We start from the raw sequence: 13,982 nt of genomic DNA, 5'->3' as shown, positions 1-13,982 counted from the left end.
GGGGCGCGGAGGAGGGGCGCGGAGGAGGGGCGCAAGGCTGGGTCGAGAGAGAGCTGGGGCGCCGCCCAAGCCCTCACCCCTCCTGGAAACCGCGGTTGTATTTTGCCTTGTTTTCAGAAAGAACCCCCCCCCCAAAAAAACCAGAAAGACCCCACTCTCCCGTTTGCTTGTGCAGACAGAAGCCTCTTCCCAGGGTTTACTCTGCATAATGTGACTCGAATGACCAGGGATCAGGACGTCAGACCTGGCGCCCAGAATGAGATTTCCGGACATTTTGCTCTGTGCTCCTGTGTTTCGCTCAGCTGTCTTGTTTCTGGCTTTCGGACGGCCTGGAGGCCTGGATTCTCGCTTATCCTTTCAAGCTGGGCTTCTCCCCGCCCCCCCCCCCCCCGGAGTCTTGAGCTTACCTGTGGCCTGCTCAGTGGAGGCAGAGGCGGGGGCGGGAGCGACCACCTTGCCGGAGACCCTCACTGACCCCCATCCACCTCTCCCTGGCTGTTCTCACACCCAGGGAGCTGTCCTGTGCCCACACCTCCCGGGCCAGCCCCTGGCACATGTCATGTCAGGCTCCAGGGGCAGAGGGGGGTGGCGGGAGGCAAGGGCCGGCTGAGGGCCGGACTGCCCAGGACGGCCACCTCCTGGACTGCCCAGGACGGCCACCTCCCGAGGCACAGAACTCACTGGGATAGGTGCAAGGGTGGTGTCAGCGAACCCAGATTTCTATGTGTGTCTCTTCCCACCGGATCAACGCAGTGTACAACTGTCCAGCCACAGGCCCCTGAGCGGTGCGCCCCGATTGTGGTCCACACCTTGGGGGCCCCAGGCCACCTTCACACTTCACTCTGATCAGCGGTGGCTGGATGGCCAGGGGCCTGGACTGGCTGGGCCTCCACTTTCCTGCCCCGGGCCAGGTCCTTCTCCAGGAAGCTAACCCAGCAGGCCCTCCCCTGAGTGGGGGGAACAAATGTGCACACACCCCCCTCTCTAAGGATGCACTGTGCGCAGCTCCGAGGTCGCCCCGCAGGGTGGAGCCCAAACAGATGACCACCCACTGGGGCAGCCACCCTCATCGCCCTGCCCTTCCTCACGGCCCCCACTCTCTTCCTCCTCCCTGGGGCCACCACATTAACCACCTGCACCTGAGTGCTAGCTCACGGCCCCCCAACGTGCAGCCAGTCCGCTGCGCACGCGTGCTGCCCCGCCACCCCCCTGCGTGGGGGGCACCCGGGGCTGCCCAAGGGTCTAAAACACGTGCATCCACGGACCGGTTTCTGAAAATCAAGGATTCGTTTCCTGTTTGATGCTCTGCCCGGGAACTTGCCTGGCTCAGAGAACCACACCTAATAAACCCTTCATTTTGAACACTGAGCACTTAATTGTTACAGAAAACCCAGCTTCTCCCTGTGCCTTCTGAAATTTTTTAATTTAATTTTTTTTTGAGAAAGAGAGAGACAGAGCACAAGTGGGGGAGGGAAAGAGAAAGGGAGACACAGAATCCGAAGCACACTCCAGGCTCTGAGCTGTCCATGCGGAGCCCTGCGTGGGGCTTGAACTCAAGAACCGCAAGATCATGACCTGAGCCACCCAGGCGCCATGCCCCTTTCTGAAACTTTAAATGAAAATGGAAGGCCACAGCCCAGAAGGGCCAGTGAGTACCCGGCCAGGCTGCCGCACACCCCAGCCCAGATCTGGTGGGCACCAAAGGCCTCCCTCCATGGGGTCAGCCAGCTGCCACCAGCAGACTGGGTCCAGAGCTCCAGATCGAAGGCTGGCATGGTGTGGGTGCCCGGGGGTGGCTTGCCACCCTGCGTCCTGCCCGGGCTGTGGCCAGCACAGCAGCACCTCCTGGGCTCTGGCTCTCCTGCCTCTTGCCCTCGGGCCCCCAGGGTCCCTTCCCCCAGACCCAGCAGTCCCCACTGGCCCCGGGCCCTCCCCGCACCCTCCAGGTCCTTCCTTTGCAGAGACTTGCACGGACTGGCGCACAGTGGCGGGAGGGCGAGGGGGAGGAGGCCAGACGTCCTCTGGGCCTTCCAGCCAGAGCGCTCACACCCTTCCGGCTTCCTGGAGGAATGAGTGTGTCTTTACTTCAGGTAGATTCCCAGCAAGGGACGCAAAGACAGAGGCTGACCCACCAGTGGCACGAAACTGGGTTCTACTCCTTTTCCGAGGCGGAACCAGGACCCAGAGGAGCCGCATTCAGGCCCGGCAATGAGCCGGAAGGTACAAGTCGGGGAGATACCGCTGGCCAGCACCTGCTCTGGCCCGGGGACAGGAACCTGCATTGACTGGTGCACAAAGCCGCAGAGAGACCCTCCACCACCTGCCATGCTGCAGGGAGCCCGCAGCCACGCCTCCCGATCGAACGCGACAACACCAGACCCGGATAACAAGATGAGGACACCAAAAGCATCTGCTTGGGAATCTGGAGATCTGCTCCTCAGTGGCTCCCGGGCCAAAGGACAGAGGTCAGCCGGGCGGCTCCGCTCCTGAGAACGAGGTTAAGGAGGGGCTGCGCTTCGGGACCCTCGAGCCTCGCTGCCTGGACGCACACGACCTCAGGGCCACACCGTCAATATCTGAAAAAGGAAGAACGATAGTAAATGAGTTTGGCCCCGACTTACAGGCCAGAAAACAAAACTGACATCTGCGTGGCAGCAAAGCGGAAGGAGGGTGGTAAAGATGCGGGCAGGAGCAGGGGAGAGAGCAGGCGCCGTGGAAGGACCCGCCTGGCGCTGGGGGACGGGCAGCGAGCGGGTGAGGACAGGTGCCGGGCACGGGGCCACAGAGAGGAGGGGAAATGGCTCTCAGCGGCACTGATTTAACATCGGAACGACTGCATTTGTTTATAATAAATCTTAAACTGGGATGAGATTGAATTTTCTACGGAAAAAAGTGGACTCTGGAAAATATAGAAAGACTAAGCCGATAATTTCCAAATAAAAAATGGAGAAAGTTGTTAAAGCCTCCCTCCCTCCTCCTCAAAAAATGTCACCCACTCGGAGGGCGCCCAGGCAGGTCCATCATCTCTGGACTATTGCAGAGCGTAGAAAACGAGGGAACGCACGCATCTCTTTTACATGAAAGAAATGTAATATTAATGCCAAAATCTGATAAAGACTGCACCCAAAAAAGAAATCTAGAAACAAGTGTAACTTACAAATATCAGTGCAGAGGTCTTAATAAAACATTAGCAGGTAGAATCCATTAACATGCTGAAGAATAATCAATTACAAAGGCCGTCTGTTGCAGAAGTAAAAAGGTGAAAGTATTAGGAAATCTGCTCATATAGAGCATCATACGGGTAGATCTTAGGAGAAAACCCCATGATTATCTCTATTAATTCAGGAAAGGCAGTTACCAACGAAATAAGCTCAACGAAATAAGCGTGATGGACTCTTCCTTAGCACAGCAACGCAGATAGCACCGCGGTCCTGTAAACACCAGCCCAGCGGGCGGCTCTGTGTTTCTGAGGAAGCTCTGGAGTGATTCACTTGGAGTCAGAGACAAGACAGGGCTCCCCAAGCCCCTGCCGCTCCTTAACATTGCACGAGACACTGGCAGAGAGTGCAATTAGACGAGAAAGAAATTAGAGACATAAAAATGATTACTATTTTGGCAATTAGATGACTGATAAAGCACCATTTTATTTTATTATTTTTTTAATGTTTATTTTTTGAGAGAGGGAGAGAGAGCACAAGAGGGGGAGGGGCAGAGAGAGAGAGAGAGCACAAGCAGGAGAAGGGCAGAGAGAGAGGGAGACACAGAATCTGAAGCAGATTTCAGGCTCTGAGCTGTCAGCACAGAGCCCGACATGGGACTCGAACCCACAAAGCGTGAGATCATGACCTGAGCCCAAGTCAGACGCTTAACTGATTGAGTCGCCCAGGTACCCCAAGCACACATTTTAAACAAGCACAAGTAATAAGAGAGTTTAGTGGGTTACTTATAATATTGAAATTAACCTGCATTAATTAATTAGTGCCCTGGCATATGGCTACAATGACGGCTAGGTGATGCCTGTGCGTGTGTGTGTGTGTGTGTGTGTGTGTATGTATTCACGAAACCACGTACAAGATATGAGGGAGAGGACCCACAACAGCACTAGCAGAAAGACGAGGTATCGAGGCACACACGTGACATGTGTGAAACACAGACGGGGAGAACCTTCAAAGACCCCCAAACCTGGCTTGCCCGGACGAAAACACAAAGCCTGCTCTGGGTCAGGAGGACTTCACGCTGTGGACGGGCGACTCTTCCTAAGCCGATTTCTACATTTAATGCACTCCGTGCAATAATAAATATCAACAGGCCTATTTTTCCTGCAACAAGAAAGGCTAATTTCAAATACAATATTAAAAATAAACAAGAAAGCAACCAGGAAAACTCTGTGAAGAAGAGTAATGAGCCCACTCCACGAGGTGGGGAAGTACAAGGCTTCACAACGCAAACGGAGAGGTCTGGACAGGGTCCTGTGCGCCAACCAGCAGCGCCTCAGACAGTCAGAAACAGCCCCAAACGCGAAGGCCCAGGGGGCTCAGTGGGTCAAGCATTCGGCTCTTGGTTTCGGCTCAGGGCACATCTGATTCATGGAACCAAGCCCGTCAGTGCAGAGCCCGCTCGGAATTCTTTCTCTCTCCCTCTCTCTCTGCCCTTCCCCACTCACACTTTCTCTCTCTCTCAAAATAAATAAATTAAATAAAATATATAAAAAAAGAAATAGACACAAATACATTCAGTATGAGATAGAGCTGGAATTTCAAATCAAATGTAGACACGGACTTAAGTGAAAATTTTTTCGAAGTGTTAGGGGAGCCCAAGACTGAGAGGCATTGAATAAAGAAGTATAAATTGTATTTCTGTTTATTTCTTTCCTTTCAGAACTATTTTCAGGAGTAGGGCTGAATGAATGCAACAGGACGGGACTTTTCTGCCCATTTACCTCGACCGCGGGCCCAGGCCGATTCTGAGATTCTGTGCGGCAGAATAATCCTGGCTTAGCTCAGTGATGTAAAAAGCTATTGAACCGTGCTTACTGTGCGCTTGGGGGTTTGCATCGCTTATCTCACTGAATCCCAGCCCCCGGGAAGATAGATCTTATCCCCATGTTATCGTTGTGGGTCTATTTATCAAACAGAATCAATACTAATCTTATAGGGCTTTGGGGAGACTGCTCAGATATTTGGGAAAAGAGTCATCACAAAGACAGGCACTTAATGAATTACATTGGGACAGCTAAGGGCCCAACCGGAAGAGACACATTAAAGCCATGCCCCCCCCACCCCAGGGTACAGTCGGGGAGTCAAACCTCTGTGTATACAAAGTGAAAACATGAAATCGTAGAAGAAAACACGGTGGACCCCTTTAGCCCTGGAGTAGAGAAGACCGTTCTAATAATGTGTCAAAATCCAGAAACCAAAGACTACGAAGCTTATAAATGTGATCGTAAACATAAAAACATGCTTGGGAAAAAACATAAACAAAGCCAAAAGCTAAACAACCTGAAAAGAAAGGTAATATATATCACAAAGGATTGATCTTGCTAATAGACAATATATAAAGAGCTCCTGAAAGTCAAGAAGAAAAAAATATATAAGCGGATAAAAATAGGTAAAGATGTGAGCCCCCACCCGACTCCAGGTGCCCATCACAGTCAGCAGGGCCCAGCGGACCCACGACTCTGACCACGGGCTACAAACCAGGGCTCCCACGTCCCCTCCGTCCCCTCCGTCTTCTATCTGCTTGCTAAAGCAGCTCACAGTTTCCAGAAACACATTACCGGGTCATTATATGGTAAAGGAGGTGACAAAGGGTGCAGATCAGCAGCCGAAGGAGGGGTGGATAGGGCAGGTCTGGGAGGGTTCTGAGCTCAGGATTGTCTGTCCCGCAGGCTCAGGTCCTAGTTCTACCTCGGGGGGCTCAGCCCCGCAGCCTTGGGCGCCTGGTGCGCAGTTCTGCTTCCAGCATGCGTGCTTCTGAAGCGAGCCCTAGGCACCTACAGCTCCCCAGACTCGAGGTGCGGTCTGGAGGGTTGGGGAACGTTTGTGGGAACACAGGCGCTGGGATGTAGCATGTCCCCACAGACAGCCCACGCCACCCTGCCCAGGGCCTCCATGTGGCACAGGAGGGCCACGTGCACACATTCCCAGCCCCCCTTCAGCCTGGGCTCTTTGCAGGACAACGTGCTGTCCGGTGCGATGCAGATGGCCGTCTCCTGGGCTGGACAGTGGCCATGACCTTGTCGAGCTGCCGGAGCCGGGTCACTATAGATCCTGTCACGGGAGAACACTGCTGCCTTCTTGTTCAGCCCACTGGTAGCAGGGTCTCCTGCTGCTGGCATCCAAGGCCACTGAACGCCATCAGTGGCAGGCCCCTGTGGGTGGGTGGCTGAGGGGGGAGAGGGGCCCTCCTGCCCAGGCGGTGTGAGGACTAAGTGCCACCCACAGGGCTTGGGAGGGCGGGGACCTCTTCACTGCACTGTCACAGCAAAGACCTGCAAGAGAAGGCTGGGCTCGGAGCACAGGGGCCACTGCGGGGTCTCGGAGCAAAGAGACAGCTCCTCCCGCCTGAGCCTAGCCCGGGGGGACGGGGGTGGGGGGCTGCTTGCAAAATCCACTCGGCATCCCATAATCTGGTGTCTCTCAGGGTTGCAGGCGCCAGATCCCGCTGTCTGAGCGGAGGCTGCTGCTGGGAGCCAGCTGGAGGGCAGGAGACGGGACACATCTGTGCTGGTTACTGACGCTCTTTGGTGCATTTGAGCAGAAAATAGGCCAAACAGCAACCTTGGCTTTCACGGCCGCGGGGTGAGTCCTCATGCCCTCATGCAGGGGCGCAGAGCAGGACCACGCCAGGCAGAAGGGCCACGACAGTTAGAACCCGTGACAGAGCTCAGGGGGTGGCATCTGCCCCCCGGGGAGGGGGTTGGGGGAGGCTGAGGGGGATGCTGAATCCAGAGCTCCTTCGGCCCTTCCAGAGGAACCTTGGGGATCGATCCTCCCAATACCACCCAGCCACTGGCAGGAGCCGTGGTCATGCATTTTTAAGTGGCCATTAGTCGGGGCCACCCTCTAAATGGGCTGTGTAGCCTTGGAGGCTGTGGCTGGTGGCAGGAGGGCCCTGGGGTGGCTCCCGGAAGTGGTCACACCCCCACCCGGGACAGCCTCTGGGCACGAGCCCCATGTGCCTGCCAAGAACAGGCCACTCTGCTTGTCCTCACTCAGACACATCGTGTCCCCAGATGACCGCTCCGGCCAGACTGGGAAAGCTAGCATCTGAGGCTCCATGAGCGGCGCTCTGGGCCAGGCGCACGGTCAGGCCCTTAAGCGGAACTTGATCTCAGCCCCTGAATTAACCGATCTCTAAATAAGGCTTGGGAACCTTATTTCTGCATTTTTCGAGTAAATGACACTCCCTAGTGCTTACTCATGGGGGCCTCAAGTTCCCTTTACTTGGACAGAATTTTAATCACAAGATTCAAATACAAGTGGTTTCAGCCAGTTAACGGTTTCAGGCAGGACACTGACAGGCGTGTCCTCAGCAGCTTCTCTGAATGTGTCCCTGGGGCTCAGTCACCTTACGTCAGGCTGTGCTCAAAACCAGGCCGAGGGTCTGACTGCGTGTCCGAGGCTCTCGTTGCCCCGCATCTCAGGGGTCTCAGGCTATCCTGGCCCCTCAGGGCTGGAAGGAAGGCCGCATCGGGAAACTGGGATGGTGGCTCACCTTAATCAAAAGGGAAGCAGAATTGCCATGGACAGGCCTCTTGTGCTAAGGACGAGGCCATAAGAGGGACAAGATGGGGCCCTGAGACTCAGGGTGGGTGAATTTTACTAGACAAGCCTGGGAATCTCGAACCCCAAATGTGGGCGAGCAGGAGCAGTCTCCCTCTCCCCCAAACAGGAAGGCATCCCCCCGTTACCCGGAGAGCCACAGAGACCCCACCTGGTCGGATGTCTCACAAGATCCCCCCACCCCCACCCACCCACCGCCAACCCCTCCTCTGACTTCTCGGACAGTAGCTAAGGCCAGGCCTCTGCCTAGGTCGGGGGGAGTCAGGCACAGGCCCTGAATTTTGGAGTAATGCCGCGCCTTCCACATCAGGCGGCCAGCCACTGAGAGCAGGTCCTGGCACGCTCCAGGCTCCTCACAGCTACCGAGGGCCGCACCGCGGGACGGCGTGTGAGATCGGCACCGTCCTCCCGAGCCAGGTGCTGTCAAATCCGCTGGTCACAGGCCGGGCAGGCCCCACAGCAGTCTGCCACGTGAGGGCGGCGGGACATGTGGGATCAAGCCCGAGCCGGACAGAGGCGCCCGGCACATGTCCGGGCCCTCCGGGACCTGGGCTGCCCTGACACCCGGCCCCCAGCCCACACCTGGCACTCTCACACCTGTGGGTCCCCACCACTGCTAACGGAGCATCACAGGCCTGGTTCACAAGAGGCTCCACTTGGTACATGGTGCAGGCCACACGGGACCCCCCTGTGCCCCGGAACCCAGGTGTGTCCCCAGGGGCCCATGGTGAGAGGGACCCTCTGGTGCGATGGGCTGGAGACACCGTGTCACTCACTGTGGGGGGGAGGGGAGTTGGTGGTTTGGCTTGGTGTCTGGAAGCAGCAAAATAGGAAGAGCAGAGTCAAGAAGGTTTGGGGGAAGGTGTCGGCAGGAGGCCGTTGGGAAAGCGAACTGGTCTAAGGGCTGGAGCAGAGTCTGTGGGTCTGATACCCTGTCAGTGAGCAGCAGGGAGGGGCACGCGCCAGGGAGGGGCGCGCAGAAAACTGGGTGACAAACGGCTCTTCTGGCAGGTGCCAGCCTTCTTCACTCCCGGGCCAGCGCTGGCCCAGGGAGTTCAGGGACTGATGCCGGGGTGCGGGAGGCCGCGTGTGGCCCGGGGGCATGATGGAAGGGTGCAGGAGTCCGCGGGTGGGTGGTACAGGGGTGCGGGAGGCCGAGTGTGGGCCAGCAGCATGAGCGCCCTCTCTCAAAAGGTGAGGTGGCTGAGTGGCCCCCTGCCAGCCAGAGGCAGTGATGCTGAGCCTTGGGCGGGCCTTCTCCTCCAGGAGTTCAACCAGCCACTTGGGGTCTGACTGGCGACAGGAGGCCGGTCCACACTGGAGACGATGGCACTTCTGGCCACAGGCTTGTCTCCCCCGCCCCCCGCCCCTGCGCCTGCATCGCTATTCAAGGCCTTTGCTCGGGCCGCGTTCATTGACACGGGACCCGCCAACCACAGCCTCCGTGCAAGGGACTCGTTTTAGAGCAAGAGTTGTGACCACAGAAATCACTGGTCTGTCCTGTCACATTGCCCAGAGCGGTCCGCCTCTTGAATCACCGGGCCCGGTCCAGGCCCTGCAAGGGCACCAATGCGGTGGGCTTGGGGAGTTAAGTCCGAGGACATTGAGCCAATAGCTGTGTGCCCGGCCACGTCCCTGGTCATCAGAACACACATCCTGGGAACCCAGCAGGCCCCTGACTGGCTCCCCTCCCAGAAACTCTGGCCAAGGACTTCATCCCGTCCCTGCAACCTTACGTTCTGTTGGATTGGAGGTGCTGGTTTGGGAGGGGTTGGGGGGTGCCCTACGTTACCCTGAAATAAATCAAGGGTTACTCGTGGCCACGGTGAGCTCTTGTGCCAATAGCCTGGAAATCAAAGGAACAGAATCACCTGACCAGAGAGGGCCACTGTCCCGCTTGTGTGGGTACACCGGGCCAGAGAGGAGTATTTTTAGAACTCAGGAGTATTTTTAGAATTTGGGGGATTATCTGGGGCATTGCTTGCTTAGACGTTCAGTGGCAACAAGATGCTTAAAATGTTTCAAATATTAAAAGAAAGGACCAAAGGCAGAAACAAGGACGTGATACTATAGAGAACAGAATCAGCATGTTTTTTTAAAATCCTAGTGATAAAGACGTAAAAATTAAGATTAAGACTTAGTGGTCTGCTTAAAGTCAAGGTTAGATGCAACCACCAGGAGAATTGGTCAGCTAGAAGACAGACAGGAAGGTGCACAGAATCAGCCAGAATGCAGTGCAGAGAGACACTGAGCTGGGACCCAGGAAGGAGGGCGGAGCCCAGGGGAAGAAGAGGAGGAGAAAAGTCAGAGGGCAGGGGCAGAGGCATGTGAGAAGAGATGATGGCTGGAGAATTTCTAGAATTGAAGAAAGTCCGTTCTAAGATTCAAGAGGCAAATCAAACTTCAAGCCAGATGAAGAGGAATGCATGTTTAGACACGGTGTTTGGGGCAGACCGCCAAAGGGTGACTTTCAAAACAGAGAGAAAGAACAGATCAGCACCTGCGGGATGGGACTGTCCTCAGACTTCCCGGCAAAAAGCCTGGAAAGTGTCAAAAGTATGGACAGAATGGAATGGCAGCCTGTAATTAATTATTCCCACAGCCAAACTCCCATTTCAAAACCAGGGTAAGAGACAGAATTTTCAGGAAAACTAAAAGTGAGAGAGTCTACCCCCAAGGGATCCGACCAAAGGAATTCCAAGAAGGCTTGTTTCCAGAAAGAACCATCGCGGGGAAGGATCTGAGACACGAGAAAACTGCTGAGCACAGAAACTGCAGACGTGGGTAAATCTAAGCAAATTGCACGTGAACAGTAACAGTAATAACAGTAACTTCAGGTGTAAAACTCCGAAGGAGCCACAGACGCCCGGGAGGGGTGGCAGGTCGCACAGTGGGTGGCAGGGGAGGGTCCGGCCTGCTCTGCACTGGCCGTGGTCAGAAGGAGGCTGAGTCGTGGGTAACCTCAGGACTTGTCACACTAGGAAGGCACCTTAGTGGGGCGTCTGGGGGGCTCAGTTGGTTAAGTGTCTGTCTTCAGCTCAGGTCATGATCTCATAGTTCGTGAGTTCAAGCCTCACATCAGGCTCTGTGCTGACAGCTCAGAGCCTGGAGCTGCTTCAGAGTCTGTGTTTCCCTCTCTCTCTGCCCCTCCCCTGCTCACACTCTGTCTCTGTCTCTGTCAAAAATAAACACTAAAAACACAAAACAAAACAAAACAAAAAAACAAAGAGCACATTAAGGGAAGCCACTAAAAGAATCAAATAACCAAGAGAAGAGGAAGAGTGGGGAAGAAGATTTGAACAAGAGGGCAGAAAACAGACAAACAGAACATGCTGAATAAGGGGCTAAAAATAAATCCAGCAAATAAAACTAAATGTAAATGATCTAAACTCACTGATTAAAAGCATCTAAATGTTTTTTTTTATTAGTTTATTTTTTGGGAGAGAGAGTAGGGGAGGGGCAGAGAGAGAGGGAGGGAGAGAATCCCAAGGAGACCCCACACCGTCAGTGCAGAGCCAGATTCGGGGCTCAAACTCATGAACCGTGAGGTCATGACCTGAGCCGAAACCAAGAGTCAGATGCCTAACTGACTGAAGCACCCAGGCGCCCAAAGGATATTTACTTTCTTACTGGATTAAACCCCAAATTGGCCAGGATACATTGCTTACAAGGGACCCAAAGGACAAACCCCTTTGGGCTATCCATGGGCTAGAAGGAAGGACGACTTGTATACGAGGCAAAAAAAAAAGGGGGGGGAGGGGAATGTGTGGCTATGTTAACATTCGATTAGGTGTAAAGCAGAAAGCGTTATTAGAAATGGAAAAGTTCAATGACCAGGAAGACAGGACAGCTGTCAAGTCACATGCACCTGCCGCTGTGAGGCAGAAGCAGATGGCACTTGGAGAGACGGGCGAGTCCAGGATGTCTCTGTGCGAGACTTCAGTGGGAGGAGGACCGGGCGGCCCTGCAGCTGGGTGACTGGACTTCCTCCGCGCCCTGTTGACGGTCCATGAGCAAATGCACGAAGGTGCGGGGACAGCGCCTGGCCCGGCAGCGTCACCGCTGCAATCGGCCACTGCGGCTCAGGGACATGCTGCTCGCGCATGCAGAGCACAGATGCAGAGACGTGGCCCCACCGGGCAGGACACGTGGGGCCGCGGGGCTGTGGGGACAGCCACTTCTCGGTGCATGTTTCCAACCCCGGGTCAGGCAGTGGTTTGGTCAGGCGCCTTGTCTCCCTGTGAGCTGTTTTTTTCTTCTCAAAGTTCCTGTTGGGGCTTCTTCTCCAAACCACGCCAGCAGCCCCCTCCCAGGCCCAACCCCAAACATCCCCCGGGAGAGTGACGGCCCAGCTCAGGTGTGCTCTCTGGGGATCGCAGCGTCACTGCCACATTCCCCACCCCGTACTCTGCCGGGACCCTCCCACGTCTCCTCCAGCAGCGTCCATGCAGGACACCTTGCCTTGGCCTTCCCAGGGCCCTCAGCCTCGTCGCCAGCTCTGTGGCCTGTGTGGACCACGCGGCGGGCACTTGGCAGGACCCTGGAGGCGGAGAGCCCGCACCTCGGCCCCCCAGCTCCTCGCTCAGGACCGTGAGGACTCGCTAGAGCCCCCGGGCGCCGTGGCCCCGTCCAAACCCCGCGCCAAGCCGGGACCGGACAGGGGTGCAAGGCTGCGTGCCTGGGAGGCCGTCCCTCTCGCGACAGCTCGGTGCTGCGCAGACCGGTCAGCGTTTGTGACAGCCACAGCCTGGTGACAGCGAGGGCGCCCCTGGGGCCCTTTGGGGACAGTCCCTAAAGAAAGCTGTGGGATGAGGAGAACAACTTTGTCCTTCCGAACTGCTGCCCGGGCATTTCACAGGCAACAGCCTGCGCACACCCGGCATGCGGGCACTCAGAGGACTGGAGTTTCGGATGCCCAGCCTAAGATCCTGCTTTGCTTTTCCCGGGCACGTTTTAAAATGACCACTTGATGGGGCTCCTGGGTGCCTCAGTCGGTTAAGCGTTCAGCTTCGGCTCAGGTCATGATCTCACCGTTCATGGGTTCGAGCCCCGTGTCAGGCTCTGTGCTGACAGCTAGCTCAGAGCCTGGAGCCTGCTTTGGATTCTGTATCTCCCTCTCTCTCTCTGCCCCTCCCCTGCGTGCACTGTCTTTCTCTGTCTCTCAAAAATAAATAAAAAAGACATAAAAATTAAAAAAATAATAAAATGGCCACTTGGAGTTGAGCCCGTGAAAAGTGAGCCATCTCCAGCCCCTATACCCTGCTGTCTGTCTCCTGCCCGCTTGTGACTTGGTACTGGGGACGGCGCTTCCCTGGCTCTTGGAGCACCTCCCACTGGGACTCGGAGGTAATAAACCTGTGACTCTACTCCCTTTGTGGGCTGTACTGAACTGCGGGTCAAAATGGCCCGTGGGGGTCACATCCCAGCCCAGGCCAGGGCTGGTGCCCTTCAGTCAGTTCCCAGCTCCGGCTTCATAACACGCCTGGCGACTGTAAATCCTCCTCTGCGCACTAAGGTGCCCATCGCCCATGGCTCAGGACTGCCCCCTCACAGACCCAGGGGCAGCTCGGACACAGACGCTTGGGACACTTGGGGCTCCCGCTCTGCCTCCCGGTTCCCGCGGGAAGCCAGGGCCTAACCTTGTGGGTGCCCTGCTCCAGGTGCCCCACCGCCTCCTGGCCTGATGTTCCAGGAGTTTCTGTGTCCTCTGGTAGGTGTCAGGCAGCAAACAGGCGGCCCAGTCCCGTGGACCCCACCCCCCTGGCACACACACTGTCTGGGTGCCCGTCCCCCTACACGCCCAGCCTCAGGGGGTCTCTGCCTCTGTTCCCAGGGGCTCAGGTCACCCCAGGGTCACAGCCCCTGCAGCTGCCGCCCAGAGTAAGCCAGGTCTGCAGCCCACCTGGGGTCCAGCTCTGCTTCTCTGACGGTGACGGGGCTGGCCGCTCCCTGCCACCTCCATCCGCCCCTGTTCCAAGGGCAGGTGCTGCCGAGAGGGCGCAGGTGAGCCAGGCCTGGCTGGGGTGCTTGTCACCGGCCAGCTCCCCCTGCTCCTCTGCGTGCTGGGGGCCGTGGCCTTGGACCCAGGACCCACTGATGCTCTAGACCCGGGGCCCACACCCCGCCCTTCGCTTCCCATGGCCTGAGCCCCGGGATGTCCAGGCTGCCCTCTCTGCTGTCCGCTGAAGCAGGGGGCCC

This window comes from Suricata suricatta, chromosome 5, assembly GCF_006229205.1.
Source record: "Suricata suricatta isolate VVHF042 chromosome 5, meerkat_22Aug2017_6uvM2_HiC, whole genome shotgun sequence".
Classification (NCBI taxonomy): Eukaryota; Metazoa; Chordata; class Mammalia; order Carnivora; family Herpestidae; genus Suricata; species Suricata suricatta.
This window is presented reverse-complemented; position numbering follows the sequence as displayed.